The sequence below is a fragment of the Sinocyclocheilus grahami genome, unplaced genomic scaffold (assembly GCF_001515645.1).
Source record: "Sinocyclocheilus grahami isolate Dianchi unplaced genomic scaffold, SAMN03320097.WGS_v1.1 scaffold920.1, whole genome shotgun sequence".
Classification (NCBI taxonomy): Eukaryota; Metazoa; Chordata; class Actinopteri; order Cypriniformes; family Cyprinidae; genus Sinocyclocheilus; species Sinocyclocheilus grahami.
Window position 1 is genome coordinate 81144 of NW_015506099.1, and position 15977 is coordinate 97120.

The 15977-nt window shown below is 45.7% G+C and overlaps 1 pseudogene; it reads right to left on the minus strand.

Moving 5' to 3' along the window:
• Nucleotides 1-2960, minus strand: part of LOC107564258 (extracellular calcium-sensing receptor-like) — a 10813-nt pseudogene extending 7853 nt beyond the window's left edge.
• Between the last annotated feature and the right edge of the window lie 13017 nt (nucleotides 2961-15977).

The window sequence follows — 15977 nt, forward strand, 5'->3', positions numbered from 1 at the left end:
ATGAGGACAAAAATTAACTTAAATGATTTTAGCAAATGGCTGCAATATAACAAAGAGTGAAAAATTTAAGGGGGTCTGAATACTTTCTGTACCCACTGTATATATATATATATATATAAAATATTATACACACACACACACACACACACACATACTTACACAAAGAAAAACAAGTAGATAGAATAGAAAAAATAGAAAGCTAGTGTTTGTTTGTTTTTTTGTTGTTTAAAAAAAAAAAAAAAAGAAGATAAATATAAAGTAGAATTAATATAGAATAGAAAGTGTTAGAGTTAGAGGGTCAAATAAAAGTGGAACAGATGTGTTTTTAGTCGTTTCTTGAAGATGGTTAAGGACTCAGCTGCTAGGATTGATTTGGGCAGGTCATTCCACCAGGAGGGAACAGTTAATGAAAAAGTCATTGAAAGTGATCTCTTTGAGATGGCACAATAATATGCCGTTCACTTGCAGAACACAAGCTTCTAGGGGGAACATAACGCTAAAATAATTAATTTAGGTAAATGGGTGCAGAGCCAGTGGTGGTTTTGTAGGCAAACATTAATGCCTTGAATTTTAATGCGAGCAGTTTCTGGTAGCCAGTGCAAATTGATGAACAGAGGTGTGACATGCGTTCTTTTCGGCTCATTAAAGATTATTCTTGCAGCGGCATTTTGGATTAATTGTAGAGGTTTGATAGAAGTGGTTGGAAGACCTGCCAAGAGACCATTGCAATAGTCCAGCCTGGATAGAACTGTCACAATGAGGAGTCTCGAGATCCAAGTGCGAGTGCAACGAGGTTTATTGCGAAACAATAACCAGAGAGAACAGCTGGAAAAGACCGCAATCATGAGCCTCACCGGACATCAGACAGCATGCTCTAGTGACCGTGAGGGATCTCCGATCCAGTGCAGATGAATCCGAGGATTGCAGAACGATCCTCGACAGGCTGAACGAGAACTGGAACAATGAGCTGACAGAGAGACAGGACATAAGTTAATGAACCGACAAACACACAATGAACAGAGCCCTATATAAAGGCAGTGCAAATGAGTTGCAGCTGGCACGCTCTGATTAGAATCTGGTGGTTCACCGTATCAAAAGCAGCAGACAGATCCAGCAAAATAAGTATATAAGATTTGGAAGCCGCTCTTGCCAGTCTTATGGCTTCAACAACTGAAAGCAAGGCAGTCTCGGTCAAATGTCCACTTCTGAAGCCAGATTGGTTGCTGTCCAGGAGGTTGTTCTGTGTGATAAAGGCTGAGACTTAATTGAACAACTCGTTCAAGTGTTTTTGCAATGAAAGGTAGAAGGGAAACCGGTCTGTAGTTTGATATGGCCTTGCCTGTGTAAGTTCTTATTCTGTGTTCAGAATAAAAGGAGGAAGATGGCAGTACTTCCTCCTGCTGGTTTGTTCTGTCTATGCTTCTGCTCATAGGGACACTCAGGGTCGTGCGGTGTATGGGACTCGAGTGCAGCTATCCAGGAGGTTGTTCTGTGTGAGAAAGCACAAAAAGAGTACAAGTACAAAATAGACGAGGAAAACTAGGATGCTGTGTGTATTTAAAGCGCCGCCATTACTGTCTAGAGTGTGTGGAGTGGTGCGCTGTGATTGGTTGTTACCGTTTACAGTGCATGGAATGGTGCGCGGTGATTGGTTGCTACCGTTTACAGTGCGTGGAATGGTGTGTTCTGATTGGTTGAGTGGATATGTAGCATTCTGCAGAAAAGGGAAACTGGCGCTTGTCGCGGTTTGGAAATAAAGGGAGAAAACATGACAGAATAACTTGGCGGATATCACATTTTGTGTAAAATTAAAAATGGACTTTTCAATACCGACCAGATACAATACTGATTATGGCAGAAACTAAATTATTTTTAAAGATGGCATTTATTGCGTTTTGGAATCAAACTCTTCATATATATATATTCATATATACCAGCATAATAATAGTAAACTTAATGCATATTGTGGCGGGACGACCAAACGACAGACACAGTGGGTATTTGTTATTAACAGAAAATAAACAAAGTGTCCAGAAAAAAGGGATTCAAGTGTCCAAAATAAATAGGGGATCTGGTGTCCTCGTCGTGCTGCGGGGTTTGTGAAGGGCAGTGGTCAGGAAGGAAGGGTCCAGGTAAGAGGTGGAGTCTGGCGGCCGCACGCGTTCCCCTCTCTAGTCCTGTGCGCGAGGCGGTGGCTTCTTCCAGCGACTGCATCCTTCTCGATGCCCATGGCGTGCAAAGGGACTAGGGAAGGGACGGCCCGGCATCCTGGCCTGACGGCCGTGTAACTGGTTCTCGTCCGGACCGCGGTCCGGCAGCTCACGACTCACAAGAGTCCCTCTATGCACCCTTCCTGGACCCACGAGGACACCAGCGTGCATGCACAGGGAAGAGACCGGTCTCCCAAGGTGAGGTGCGCTTGGCATTTAAACAGCGGCGGTGATGAGGCTACATTCGGTTCAGGTGAGCCCCATCAAACGCCGCCAGCCCTGGCTATTTCAGCGCCCCTCCTCTCTCACGCACCCACTCATGTCGGGAGCCTGGCGAAGTGCGGCGATTAAGGGACGGGGTGATGCTGATAATTAGGGGGAGGCAGCCGACTCGTCACAATATATAATTGGATGACATCTTACCACGGTGGAATCGGACAGTTATTCTAGCAAACCCAATGGTTGGAGTGGATCCTCAATTACTTATTATATCCTGTACAGTATCGGCCTTGGTGCAGTATAATTCATCAAAGACGACATCTTGTCCATTGCAAAGTGAAAGTGCTGACTGAAGAATATTAATTAACAGGCATTGAAGATTTCATACCCCAGTGTGTGGTTTGGGAGTATATTTGGGTTTTTATTTATTTCCTCTTTTGCGAAGATCATAGTGCATGCAAATTTAACTTCCCTATAATTTATATAAAGAGACCATTTTTTGTTAGAGGAAGAGCAGAAAAAGGAGCACATAGAAGCAAGAACTGCTTCTTTTTAAGCAAAACACATCAATGCATTATTCAACCCTACACATTACAATATACAAACCCAATTCCAAAAAAGTTGGGACACTGTACAAATTGTGAGTAAAAAAGGAATGGAATAATTTACAAATCTCATAAACTTATATTTTATTCACAATAGAATATAGATAACATATCAAATGTTGAAAGTGAGACATTTTGAAATGTCATGCCAAATATTGGCTCATTTTGGATTTCATGAGAGCTACACATTCCAAAAAAGGTGGGACAGTAAACATTTGATATGTCATCTATGTTGTATTCTGAATAAAATATTGAAATTTGAAACTTCCACATCATTGCATTCTGTTTTTATTCACAATTTGTACAGTGTCCCAACTTTTTTGGAATCGGGTTTGTACTATGATAACAATTTGCATTGAAGACACACATACTCCTTGCATTTTGGTTGAGGAGGCAATCGGGTAAACTTTGGAATCACCCCTGCATAGCCTGTGTAAAGTGCGAAGATGCCTCCAATCTTTAGAGCTCCATCTTTGATGAACTCAGGTAGCTGTGCTTTGCCCTGTCACCTACAGTCTGGCTGTTCTGCTTTCATCAACACTGACAGGAGCAGTTATAGCTCCAGAATCAGCATTGTGGACTGAATCCCTTCAAACACTTAGTGGACAACACATTCACTCTTTTTTTATAGACCAAAGCTTTTTTTTTACACCCATAACAAAGGATGTATTGCCATACATTATGTATATATTTTATATATGTGTGACCCTGGACCACAAAACCAGTCATACGTAGCAGGGGTATATTTGTAGCAATAGCCAACAATGCACTATGTCAAAATTATTGATTTTTCTTTTATGCCAAAAATCATTAGGATATTAAGTAAATATCATGTTCCATGAAGATATTTTATAAATTTCCTATCGTAAATATATCAAAACTTAGTACACATCAATGGAAAGCTTATGTATTCAGCTTTCAGTTGATGTAAAAATCTCAATTTCAAAAAATGTACCCTTATGAATTGTTTTTGTGGTCCAGGGTCACACACACACACACACACACACACATACACATTTTACATTTAGTCATTTAGCAGACGCTTTCATCCAAAGCGACTTACAAATGAGGACAATGGAAGCAATCAAAATCAACAAAACAGCAATTATATGCAAGTGCTATAACAAGGCTTAGTTAGCTTAAAGGGATAGTTCACCCAAAAATTAAAATTAGCCCATTATTTACTCACCCTCAAGCCATCCTAGGTGTATATGACTTCTTTATTTCAGATTAATCCAATAGGAGTTATATTAAAAATTGACTTTGATCTTCCCAGCTGTTTATTGGCAGTCAGCGGGTGTTGCAGTTCATCAGTCCAAAATAAGTTAAATAAAGCGCATCCATCCATAATAAAAAGTGCCTCACATGGCTCCGGGGGGTGAACAAAGGCCTCCTGTAGCAAATCCATGCATTTTTGTAAGAAAAATATCCATATTCAAAACATAATAATCACTTTAATCTAGCTTGCGCCGACAGTTGTACACGGAAGCAGCTCTGGGAGGATGTAAGATGTCGGCGTTTCTTACAAAAATGCATCAATTCGCTACAGGAGGCCTTTGTTCACCCTCCGGAGCCATGTTCAGTCCCAACTGATGGCCTATAAAAAAGTGTCTCATGACCAATGTGTCACACAAGAAACATTTCATGATGGGTAAATGCAAAGAGCTTTCTCAAGACCTTCATAACCTTATTGTTGCAAAACATACTGATGGCATTGGTTACATAAGGATTTATATACTTCTGAATGTTCCAGTGAGCACTGTTAGGGCCATAATCCGGAAGTGGAAAGAACATCATTTCACCATAAACCGGCCACAACCAGGTTCTCCTCGCATGATTTCTGACAGAGGAGTGAAAATAATTATCAGAAGAGTTGTCCAAGAGCCAAGGATCACTTGTGAAGAGCTTCAGAAAGACCTGGAATTAGCATGCACAATTGTTTCAAAGAAAATAATAAGTACAATAAGTAAGTAATGCACTCAACCGTCGTGGCCTGTATGCATGCTCACCATGCAAGGCTCTATTGCTGAAGAAAAAGCATGTTGAAGCTCGTTTAAAGTTTGCTGCACAACATTTAGACAATCCTGTAAAATACTGGGAGAATATAGTCTGATCAGATGAGACAAAAATTGTACTCTTTGGATGCCATAATACACACCATGTTTGGAGATCAAATGGCACTGCACATCACCCCAAAACATCATGGTGTAGCACTGGCAAAATTCATATAATTGAAGGAAGGATGAATAGAAAAATGTACCGAGACATTCTTAATAAATAACTACAGCCATCTACCAGGATGACGAAGATGAAATGAGACATTCCAGTGAGACAATTATCCCAAACACACAGTCAAGGAAACTCTCATTTGGTTTCAGAGAAAGAAAGTAAAGCTGCTGAATGGCCCAGCCAATCACCTGACTTGAATCCAATAGAAAATCTATGGAAAGAACTAAAGATTAGAGTTCATAGAAGAGGCCCATGGAACCTTCAAGATTTAAAGACTGCTGGTGTGGAAAAATGGGCCAAAATCACACCTGAGCAATGCATACGACTAGTTTCTCCATACAGGAGGCGTCTTGAAGCTGTCATTACCAACAAAGGCATTTGTACGAAGTATTAAATAAATTTCAGGAAGTGTGTTCAATACTTTTTCCCTGGGTCATTCCATTTTATTACACAGAACTTAATTTCTGAACTTATTTGCATTGTTTTCTTTGTATGTATGGATTACTTTGGTTGTTGTGTTAGGTAACGACATCTGGTGAAAATGTCATGTCAACAGCACCTTTAGAAATATATTTACTGAGAAAAATGATGGTGTGTTTAATACTTATTTTACCCGCTATAATAAATAAAAAGAAAATTGATAGAATATAAAAAGAATAGAGCAAGCTAGTGTTAGATTCTTTTTTTTTTTTGCTTTTGTTAATTTCATAATAAATAAAAATAAAACAAATAGATAGAATACAAAAAGATTAGAGAAGCTAGTGTTTTTTTTAAGAATAGAAATAGAATAGAGAGTGCTAGAGTCACAGAGTCAAATAAAGATGGAAGAGATCGTCTCCAGGTTACATATGTAACGTCACGGTTACTTGTGTAACCCTCTTTCCCTGAAGGTGGGAACGGAGACGTTACGTCAGTCGTGACTGACGAATTGGGATCTCGCCTGAGAGCCCAATCGCCTTCGAGTGTTAACTAAACAAGCCAATGCCAGTTGGCGTGCGTGTTTCGCCATGTGCACCCCACCCCGTAGCGCGGGTATAAAAGGAGAGCGCGTGCAACGCACATCAGTTTTTCGCTGAGGAGCCGAGACTACGCGCCCCGGCCGTACAGCGGTGGTACAGCAACTGCGGCGACGGGACGTAACGTCTCCATTCCCTCCTTCAGGGAACGAGGGTTACACAAGTAAACGAGACGTTCCCTTTCCGTCAGTCATGTTCGACGTTACTCTACTGAGAGACGTGCTGAGAGGTTGATCGATTCCAGCTCCATGCCGAGAAAAGAGATCCTCTGCACTGGGGAGAGTTTGCTCTTTTCCCAGTTGACCCAAAGCCCCAACCGGCTGAGGTTACTGAGCACCGTGTCCTTGTGTTCGCACAACTGCGCTCGAGACTAGGCCAGTATGCGAATGCCAGCTTCCCTCAATGAAACGAGGGCTGCCTCCACGACCTTGATGAAGACACTAGGCGACAGGGATAGCCCGAAGGGGAGGACCTTGTACTGATATGCTCGCTCTTCGAACGCAAAGCGAAGTCTGTGTTGAGGGAGAATCGAGACATGAAAGTCCTTGAGGTCGATCGCTGCGAACCAATCGAAAGGACGGACGCATTGAAAAATGCGTTTCTGCGTCAACATCCTGAATGGGAGCTTGTGAAGGGCCCGGTTCAGCATGCGCAGGTCCAGGATTGGTCGTAACCTTTCTTGGGTACGATGAAGTACGGGCTGTAAAAACCTGACCTCATCTTGGCTGGAGAGACCGGCTGTATCGCGTCTTTCGCTAGCAGGACCGCGATCTCTGCATGCAAGACAGGAGCATCCCTGTCCAGCACAGAGGTGAACCGAATGCCCCTGAACTTGGGAGGGCGCCGGGCGAATTGAATCGCGTAGCTGAGTCTGATGGTTCTCATGAGCCAGCGAGACGGCCTGGGGAGCGCTAACCAGACCCCCAGCGACCGAACAAGTGGGACTAGGAGAACCACCGACGTACCCGCAGTGGGGCAGCGAAGTGGAACACAGGGACCCAACCCGGGAGGCAGTGCGTCCCAGGGTGGGGTCTGAGTGCGCGGCGCGCCACTTACCTGGCTCCATGGCTGGGCAGGGGGCTCGTGAGGAGGCGTAGCGTCCCTGAACCGGACCCTGCTGCCCATCGGCGAAAGGAGAGGGGGACGGCTGTGTGGAGACTGGGTCTCGTGCACCGCCATCCTCGCCCTCTTGGGACCCGGAGACAAAGGAAACTGCTCTTATATTGAAGTTTTGGGTACCACTGGCTGGGTAGCCAGTAACGGAACAGAACAAAACGGGAACAAAGGATTCTCCACCCGGCCCTCCTCCGGGGGAAGGAGTGGTGCGGTCACCATCTCCTGAAGAGCAGGATCCAAGAACTCCGGGTCGCCCGTCCCAGGGACACCGCCTGCCCTGGCCCCTCACGGGCTTGGCAGGGGCGGAGGCGGGCTGCGCCGGTTTCCTGCGGCCAGCTCCATGCTGCGGCCATTGTGAAGGCTGCTGCTGTGGCCGCGCCGGAGCGGAGGTGGAGGCCACAGGAGGGCACCGTCGGCGACGAGCAGACAGAGGGGCTGCAGCTGGCGGTGCGACAGCAGCAGACCGCCGGGGCAGGATGTGTTGAAACGCCTCCGTCTTCTTCTGCGCGGTGGAGAACTGTTGGGCAAAGCCTTCCACCGCTTCGCCGAACAGGCCTGCCTGGGAGATCGGGGAGTCCAGGAAGCGATGCTTGTCGGCCTCCCTCATATCCGCCAAGGTCAGCCATAGGTGGCGCTCCTGGACCACCAATGTGGACATCGTCTGACCCAGGGCCCGCGCTGTGACTTTCGTCGCCCTAAGAGCGAGGTCCGTCGCAGTGCGCAGTTCCTGCAGCCCACCTGGGTCAGCACCACCCTCATGCAACTGCTTCAACGCTTTGGCCTGGTGAACTTGCAGGAGGGCCATGGCGTGCAGGGTGGAAGCGGCCTGTCCAGCAGCACTGTAAGCCTTAGCCGTCAGAGCGGACGAGAACTTACAGGCCCTGGACGGAAGGCGCGGACTACCCCTCCAGGCGGTGGCGCTTTGCGGGCAGAGCTGCATGGCAATAGCGCGCTCGACTGGGGGGATGTCCACATACCCTTGGGCCGCCCCACCATCGAGGGTGGTGAGGACGGAGGAGGCACCAAGTCTGTTTCGGGCACAAAAAGGTGCCTTTCAAGACTTAGTAACCTCCTCATGCACTGGAAGAATGGAACTGGAGGCAGCTGCCAACGACCAGCTTGCGCCCCCAGGAACCAATCGTTCAGCCTCGAGCGTTCGGGAGAAGGAGGAGGCCTCCAGTGCAGCCCAACGCCCTCGGCGGCCCGGGAAAAGCATAGCAGTCAGCTCTGGATCTGACTCGGGCAACACTACTCTTCCTGACGGAGGCAGCGCAGCCGAATCCTCATCTCCAGAGCCTAGCTCGCCCTCCGATGCAGCGATTGACATCCTGTCATCTGCCTGCACTCCGCACGAGATGCTGGGCCCCCGCCCTGTCCGAGAAACCAGTAAACTCGTCCGGGAACCCCAGGCGGTGCGATGGTGCTAGAGGAATGAGAGGCCCGCAGAGACGTACTCGACAGGGAAGCTCTCACCGTGATCCTCAGATCTCCCTGACCATGAACCGAAGTAGCCCTCCGAGAACCGGAGGATCTAGAATGGGGCATGGCAAGGGGGATACCCCCCCGTTTAATGAGGAGGCATCTAGACCACAACACCACGATGGTCATGTTCCCACACTGAGAACATGACTCATCCATGAGCGCTGCATCAGCTTGCTGCAAGCCCAAGCACGAGACACAGCGATCATGACCGTCAGATGAAGCCAGGAAGCGACCACATCCAGAAACGCACGAGCGGGAAGCCATCTTTAAAAAGACGCCCCTTGCTCGTGGAGCTCTTTTAGATATTTGCTCTTTTAGAAAAATGGAAACACTTTTAGAGAGAGCGCTGAAGCGCCCACGGGAATGGAAGCTGCAGCACGCCGAAGATGAGCAGCACTGAATGGCAACCCCCGCTGACGCACCGTAACACCAACGCTAGGCTGTTTCTTTGCAGACACTCGCGGAGATTCGTCCTAGTAGAAGGCTCGGCTCCGAAGCGATTCTCTCCTTTTATACTCTCGGGCGAGATCCCAATTCGTCAGTCACGAAACGTGACTGACTGAAAGGGAACCATAGTTCCCCGAAGGAAACGAGACGCTGCGTCGAAACGCTACGGGAAAGCCTCCAGCGTGACCACGCTGTGAATCACATGTGTAATATGTCCAATGGATAGGCGAGACGTCACGGGCGGGGTGACGTAGCGACCAGGAAGCATAAAAGCACGTGCGGTGAAACCGGCGTCAGCTTCTAGGAGTGAAGCAAGCGCTGGCAAGGATGCCGGAAGTATGGCCCTGAGACGCAGCGTCTCGTTCCCTTCGGGGAACCATGGTTACATAAGCTGCGTCGAAACGCTACGGGAACAAGAATGCCTACACCGCCAGGCTTGCAAATCCCTGCCTATTGTGGAAGAGACAAATAAGGCAAGAGAGAAAAGGGAGCCAGGAATGGCCAAAGTAGGCGGGGCCCGCCGTCCCGAAGGCCAACTTCTGGAGGAGTGAGCCTTGACCCCCGAAGGAGAGGGGAGATCAGAGGGCTCAAGGCTATGGAATAGCATCCTGATCCACCACTTAGCATAAGCTTCTCTGGGCGGAGGCCTCGGCACCGCGGAGGAAACGTGTACGAAGAGGGTGTCTTCCCACTGAATGGCCACCGAGTGGGGCGTGGTAGGCCGCAATGGCTGCCACGAAGACCTCTAGGGTGGAGTGGGTCAACCCTGTGGATAAACAGGCCTGCAGGAACTCCAGAACTGTACCAAACGGGCAGTTAGCTGGGTCAAGCTGTTTGTCTCCGCACCAAGAAGTACAGTTTCCTCATAGAGGGAGCTCTGGATGGAGAATGGTCTCAACAACCTCGGTTGAGAGACCAGAAGTTATGAGTTGTGCCTCCTCAGAGGCCACACCCACAGCTTCCACAGCTCCGGGCGGGGGCGCGTCCTCCGTCTGAGAGAGGAGATCTCTCCTGATGGGAATCTCCCATGGAGCGCCGTCGAGGAGAGGAATCAGGTCCGAGAACCATACTCGTCCCGGCCAGAACGGGGCTACTGGCAGTTGACTGACCTTGTTCCAGTGCACTCTCTCTAGAACTCTCGGGAGCAGAACAATCGGGGGAAAGGTGTACAGATGAAGCCTCGGCCACGTCTGTACCATGGCATCCAGCCTCAGTGGAGCTGGATGAGTCAGAGAGAGAACCAGAGGGGACCGTGTGATATCATCTGAGTCGAAAACAAGTCCACCTGAGCCTGGCCAAAGACTCTCCAAGTCTGCTTCACCCCTCGGGTGAATCTATTCCCCAGGCCTCGGCCCCTGCCTCGACAGGATGTCTGCCCCCACATATATAAGAGACCACTGCTGTGTTGTCGGTGCGCACCAACACATAGCGATTTCTTAGGCCTGGGAGGAAGTGTTTCAAAGCTAGAAACACGGCCAGCATCTCCAGTCAACTTATGTGCCACGTGAGATGGCGGCCGCTCCATAGGCCGCGGGCCAAGCAGCCACTGATGACCACTCCCAACCGGTGAAAGATGCATCCGTCGCTAGCATATGCGGCGACCAGGAGCTCCTAGCACCAGGACCTGACATAAGAACCAAGGTTTCCTTCACATGTCTAAGGCACGTAGGCACCGAGTATGCGAAGCGGGTTTCCCCTCGGAGACATACGTGCCTACATCGTGGTCAAATTCCACACCACGCCCAGATAAGTGGTTCTCTGTACTGGAGAAAGCACACTTTGGAAAGCGGACGAAGATGAGGCACGAAGGTGGGCCGAGTAGGGGGCACGCCAAGACCTGGTGATCTCGTCATGGACCTCCGGAAAGGCTTTCCGCAAGCGCAGAGAGGCGAGACTCATATCCTCGCAATGAGAACATTCCGTCTCAATGAGTGCTGCTTCAGCGTGGGCGGCGCCCATGCATGAAACTCACTCACCGTGTTTTGCCCCTTCGGAGGAGTGGACGCTCCACCCTCAAATGGTTCAGAAAATCTGGGAGATCTTTGGCAGGGCAGAGGTCGACCTCTTCGCCTCAGAAGACAACTCTCATTGCCCAACTTACTTTTCGAAGGACAGGGACGCGTTGGCCCACGACTGGCCCAACCTCCTCTTTTACGCTTTTCCCCTGAACGCTCTGATCCCACAGGTGATCAGGCGAGTAGGGAACAGAGCCCCGCTGTTGGTGGCCCTGCTCTGGAGGAACCAGCACTGATTTGCGGCCACGATTTGCGGCTAACTGATTTGCGGCCAATACCGTGGCCCATTCCCCTGAGACAGGACCTCCTCTCTCAGGCGAACGGAACGATATGGCACCCCCAGCCCGAGCTGTGGGCTCTGCACCTTTGGCCTCTCAATGGGAACTTGCAAACCTCCCCGAGAATGTGTTGAACACAATCTCTCAGGCTAGAGCACCGTCTACAAGATGCCTTAAATTGTCTAAATCTTAAATACAAGATGTCTTCTCCGCCTGGTCTACAGCCCGCGGTGCAGACCCAATCTCATGCGACATATCTCTGATATTGTCCTTCCTGCAAGAGCTGTTGGATAAGGGCCATTCCCCTTCCACGTTTAAGGTCTATGTAGCAGGCGTAACAGCTTCTCACGCCCCTATAGCTGGCCAATTGGTGGGCAGAAACAACTTGGTTGTTCATTTTCTGAAGGGGTCTAGAAGGCTCAACCCGCCTCGCACGCCACTGTCCCTACATGGGATCTGCCCACGGTGTTGAGGGCTCTGAAGAGTCCACTACAGTCCATTGACCTTCGTCCCCTGACACTTAAGACTGCTCTGCTTCTAGCATTAGCATCGGTAAAGCGTATGGGAGATCTGCAGGTGCTATCAGTGAGCCCCACCTGCCTCGAATTCGGGCCCAACAACTCTAAGGTCGTCCTGAAACCAAGGCATGGCTATGTACCTAAAGTGCTCTCTACTCCATTTAAAGCACAGGTAATAACTCTATCGGCGCTTCCTCCTTTGGAGCAAGACCAAGAGTTGAATTTTCTCTGCCCCGTCAGGGCACTGAAAGTCTATGTTGAGCGTTCCTCCCCGTTCAGGCAGTCGCATCAGCTGTTTGTGTGCTTCAGTGGCCGCACCAAAGGTTGTCCGGTTACGAAGCAGAGACTTTCCAAATGGATAATTGACGCTATTATGCTAGCAAACTCTTCTTTGGGCCTTCAATGCCCTGTAGCGTCTGGACCAATCAAACACAAAATATATATTTTGTTAGCTATATTTAAGTCAAGTCAAGTCAAGTCAAGTCACCTTTATTTATATAGTGCTTTTAACAATACAGATTGTGTCAAAGCAACTGAACAGCATTAATTAAGAAAATAGTGTCAATAATGCAAAATGACAATAGTAAACACTCATTTTTCAGTTAAAGACAGTTCATCATTGAATTCGGTGATGTCAACATCCAGCTCAGTTTAAATCAATATATATTAGGGTCCTGAGAATCTTAAGTAATTTCGATTCAAGTCCATTTGAAAATTACCATGCTTAGATTAGACTAGTTTAAGTGTTTATGTGTATGTTAGACCGGTTTAAGTGTTTTTCTAGTATGTTAGACTAGTTTAAGTGTTTATGTAGTTAATAAAGTTTGACTTGTATCACACTTGACGTTGTTCATTGTTTGCTCATAACTGGAGTCCCTAATCATGCAGATTTATGCTACAGGCTTTGTGTAGAGTTGTACAGTAAGAAAGTTATTTCCCTTAACCAGGAAATTAACATTCTTAGAATTGACAGACAGTTGACCCTGAGAGGATATGTAGGCGTGTATGTTGTCTGTTGACGTCGTCTTAATCTGTCGTCCTGCCTGCTTTTTCTCTGTCATTTAATTACTGTCGTCCTTATTGTCGTTTTGTTCTGTCATCCTAACTGTCATCTTATTCTGTCGTCCTTACTGTCATCTTGTTCTGTCGTCCTAACAGTCATCTTATTCTGTCATCTGTACTGTCATCTTGTTCTGTCCTCTTAACTGTCGTCCTGTTCTGTCGTCCTAACAGTCATCTTATTCTGTCCCTAATCATGCAGATTTATGCTACAGGCTTTGTGTAGAGTTGTACAGTAAGAAAGTTATTTCCCTTAACCAGGAAATTAACATTCTTAGAATTGACAGACAGTTGACCCTGAGAGGATATGTAGGCGTGTATGTTGTCTGTTGACGTCGTCTTAATCTGTCGTCCTGCCTGCTTTTTCTCTGTCATTTAATTACTGTCGTCCTTATTGTCGTTTTGTTCTGTCATCCTAACTGTCATCTTATTCTGTCGTCCTTACTGTCATCTTGTTCTGTCGTCCTAACAGTCATCTTATTCTGTCATCTGTACTGTCATCTTGTTCTGTCCTCTTAACTGTCGTCCTGTTCTGTCGTCCTAACAGTCATCTTATTCTGTCGTCCTAACTGTCGTCTTGTTCTGTCGTCCTAACTGTCGTCCTGTTCTGTCGTCCTAACAATCATCTTGTTCTGTCATCCTTACTGTCGTCTTTACTGCCATCCTAACTGTCATCTTATTATGTCCTCTTTACCATCGTCTTGTTCTGTCGTTCTAACTGTCATCTTATTCTGCTGTGCTTAATGTCGTAAAGTTAGTTTCACATTTCATATTCGACTAGGCTGCCTTAGGGACCGTCTGCAAATTTACCTCACAGTACAAAACGAAGTATAATAATTCATTCAAATTAATGTTTAGAAAAAAAATGACTGTAATTCACCAAAAAAGGCTTTTTCATGTCCCAAAGGTTGTAGTATGTTCCTAGATACTGACATGTGATATTTTGGCAGTATCTCTCGTCATATGTACAGTACACAATTAATTTCATAAAAACGACTGTACACAAAGTTTTTTTTGTAGGTTGTAGTACATTTGCAGTTACAAGACTGACTTATAATTTGTGAAATTTTGCTCATACCTCCTTTACTGTATGTACAGTACACAAATATTTTTTGAAAAAAATAAAGTAATTTATCAATAGGTTTTTTTATGCTCCAAAGGTTGTAGTACATTCCTAGTTATGAGACTGGCTTACTACAGGTGATATTTTGCCAATATCTCCTTTACTGTATGTACAGTACACAAATATTTTTTGAAAAAAATAAAGTAATTTATCAAACTGTTTTTTTTTATGCTCCAAAGGTTGTAGTACACTCTTAGTTACAAAACTGACTTACTACAGGTGAGATTTTGCCAATACCTCCCTTACTGTACATACAGTACACAAATATTCTTAGAAAAAAACTACTGTAATTTACCAAAAGGGTTTGTTCATGTTCTAATGCTTGTAATACAGTCCTAGTTACAAGACTGACTTTCTACAGGTGAGATTTTCCAATATCTATTTTACTGTATGTACAGTGCAGAAATATTTTTAGAAAAAGTTTGTAGTGTTTTCTTATTTACAAGATTGACTTACTACAGGTGAGAGTTTGCCAATATCTCCCTTACTGTATGTACAGTGCAGAAATATTTTTAGAAAAAGTTTGTAGTGTTTTCTTATTTACAAGATTGACTTACTACAGGTGAGAGTTTGCCAATATCTCCCTTACTGTATGTACAGTGCAGAAATATTTTTAGAAAAAGTTTGTAGTGTTTTCTTATTTACAAGATTGACTTACTACAGGTGAGAGTTTGCCAATATCTCCCTTACTGTATGTACAGTACACAAATCGTTTTTTAAAAAACCTACAGTTATTCACCAAGAGAGTTTTATCATGTTCCAAAGGTTGTCTTATATTTTGTGAGTTTTGCCCACTAGTAATTTACCAATAGTTTTTTTTCATGTTCCAAAGGATGTACTACAGTAATTTTTATGAAAATAATTGTGTACTGTACATATATGATGGGAGGTTTTGGCAAAATCTCACACGTAGTAATTCAGTCTTGTATCTAGGAATATACTACAACCTTTGGAACATGAAAAAGCCTTTTTGGTGAATTGCAGTAAAGCAGGTATTGGCAAAATTTCACCTGTAATAAGTCAGTCTTCTACAACCTACAACCTTTGTAACATGAAGAGAAAAAAAATACAGTAGCCTAATTTTTTCATGAAAATATTTGTGTACTGTACAGACTGTAAGGGAGATGTTGGAAGTATTGTCTAAGGTGAGACATTGGCAAAATATATTTAGCCAGTTTGCCACAAGGCATTTACTATAGTCCTGTGAACATTAATTTGAATGAATTATTGTACTTCGTTTTGTACTGTGAGGTAAATTTGCAGACAGTTCCTAAAGCAGCCTAGTCAAATATGAAATGACTGTTAGGATGACAGAACAAGACGACAGTACAGATGACAGAATAAGATGACAGTTAGAACGACAGAACAGGACGACAGAATAAGATGACAGTTAGGAGGACAGAATAAGATGACAGTTAGAACGACAGAACAGGACTACAGAATAAGATGACAGTTAGGAGGAAAGAATAAGATGACAGTTAGGAGGACAGAATAAGATGACAGTTAGGACGACAGAATAAGATAACAGTTAGAACGACAGAATAAGATGACAGTTAGGACGACAGAATAAGATGACAGAACAGGACAACAGTTAGGACGACAGAATAAGACGACAGTTAGGACGACAGAACAAGACGACAGTACAGATGACAGAATAAGA